Below are 2,500 nucleotides of genomic sequence, written 5' to 3'. Positions count from 1 at the left end.
CCGGTCTGTAATCATTTAGTCCTGTTGGCCTTAGCTTTTTGGGCACAGCGATGATGGTGGAGGACTTGAGACAGGCTGGTACATGGCATGTCTCCAGGGAGGTGTTAAAGATGTTGGTGAACACCGGAGACAGCTGGCCAGCGCAGTGCCTGAGGGTGGCTGGAGAGACAGAGTCCGGCCCGGCTGCTTTGCGTGGATTCTGCCTCTTGAAAAGCCCATTAACTTCTCCCTCCTGAAAGGAGAGAGTCGTTTCTGTAGTATGGGTGGGGGATGGGGCCTCTTGGGTGGGAAGGGGTGGTTCAGGACAGTCCAATTGTCTTTCAAATCTACGGTAGAACTCGTTCAGGTCGTTGGCTAGGCGGGAGTCGTTAGTGGTGTGGGGCGCTCTGGGTTTGTAGTTGGTGATGTGCCTGAGCCCTTTGGCAGACAGAAGCAGCGTCGTTAGTAGAGAACTGGTGTTTTAGTGTCTCTGAGTACAGTCGTTTAGCCTCTCTCACCGCTTTGCTAAACCTGTTCTTCGACTCCTTGAATCTGTCTCTATCCCCACTCCTAAACGCTTCCTCCTTCTCCAACCTCAACCTTTTGAGCTTTGCTGAGAACCAGGGCTTGTTGTTGTTAAAGTTCACCCTGGTACGTGTTGGGATACAGCAGTCCTCACAGAAGCTGATGTACACAGCCTCTGTGAGTTCATCCAGACTATTGGTAGCAGTCGTGAACATATCCCAGTCAGTACAGTCTAAGCACGCCCGCAAATCTTCCACAGCCTCACTGGTCCACTGTTTAGATGTCCTCACAGCAGGTTTACAGAGTTTTAGTTGCTGCCTGTATGCACGAATCAGGTGGACCAAGGGAGTTCTGTGCGAGCCGAACAGCCCCGTGACCCACAAGAGAAACATCCCCGCCAAATTCGAGCGTTTGACGGGGTCTATCCGTGAAAAAATATTCACGTTTTTGAGTGCACATGCATTTCTGCTGCAAATGCCTCTGGAAGTTTCATGCCGTTCGTATGCCAATTGTGGCAACACGAAAATGACCCGTTTTCCCATTCCGAGGGATTTCTGTGCGACCCTAACAGCCCCGTGAGCCACAAGAGACACATCCCCGCCAATTTCTAGCGTTTCACGGGGTCTATCCGTGAAAAATATAGACGTTTTTGAGTGCACATGCATTTCTGCTGCAGATGCCTCTGGAAGTTTCATGCCGTTCGTACGCAATGTGGCAACACGAAAATGACCCCTTTTCCCATTCCGAGGGATTTCTGTGCGACCCTAACTAACAGCGCCCGTGAGCCACAAGAGAGACATCCCCGCCAATTTATAGCGTTTCACGGGGTCTATCCGTGAAAAATATAGACGTTTTTGAGTGCACATGCATTCCTGCTGCAAATGCCTCTGGAAGTTTCATGCCGTTCCTATGCAATGTGGCCACACAAAAATGACCCGTTTTCCCATTCCGAGGCATTTCTGTGCGACCCTAACAGCCCCGTGAGCCACAAGAGAGACATCCCCGCCAACTTCTAGCGTTTGACGGGGTCTATGCGTGAAAAATATTAAAATTTTTGAGTGCACGTGCCTTTCTGCTGCAAATGCCTCTGGAAGTTTCATGGCGTTCCTATGCAATGTGGCAACACGAAAATGACCCCTTTTCCCATTCCGAGGGAGTTCTGTGCCACCCTAACAGCCCCGTGAGCCACAAGAGACACATCCCCGCCAATTTCTAGCGTTTCACGGGGTCTATCCGTGAAACATATAGAAGTTTTTGAGTGCACATGCATTCCTGCTGCAAATGCCTCTGGAAGTTTCATGCGGTTCGTACGCAATGTGGCAACACGAAAATGACCCGTTTTCCCATTCCCAGGGATTTCTGTGCGACCCGAACAGCCCCGTGAGCCACAAGAGACACATCCCCGCCAATTTCTAGCGTTTCACGGGGTCTATCCGTGAAAAATATCAATTTTTTTTTGACTGCACATGCATTTCTGCTGCAAATGCCTCTGGAAGTTGCATGCGGTTCGCATGCAATGTGGCGACACGAAAATGACCCGTTTTCCCATTCCGAGGGATTTCTGTGCCACCCTAACAGCCCCGTGAGCCACAAGAGAGACATCCCCGCCAATTTCTAGCGTATCACGGGGTCTATCCGTGAGAAATATTCACTTTTTTGAGTGCACATGCATTCCTGCTGCAAATGCCTCTGGAAGTTTCATGCGGTTCGTATGCAATGTGGCGACACGAAAATGACCCGTTTTCCCATTCCGAGGGATTTCTGTGCCACCCTAACAGCCCCGTGAGCCACAAGAGAGACATCCCCGCCCACTTCTAGCGTTTCACGGGGTCTCTCCGTGAAAAATATCACATTTTTTGAGTGCACATGCATTCCTGCTGCAAATGCCTCTGGAAGTTTCATGCGGTTCGCATGCAATGTGGCGACACGAAAATGACCCGTTTTTTCCCATTCCGAGGGATTTCTGTGCCACCCTAACAGCCCCGTGAGCCACAAG

This window comes from Petromyzon marinus, unplaced genomic scaffold (assembly GCF_048934315.1).
Source record: "Petromyzon marinus isolate PM22_M1 ecotype Great Lakes invasive population unplaced genomic scaffold, UKy_Petmar_22M1.pri1.0 PM_G_Scaffold_339, whole genome shotgun sequence".
NCBI classification, from domain to species: Eukaryota; Metazoa; Chordata; class Hyperoartia; order Petromyzontiformes; family Petromyzontidae; genus Petromyzon; species Petromyzon marinus.
This window is presented reverse-complemented; position numbering follows the sequence as displayed.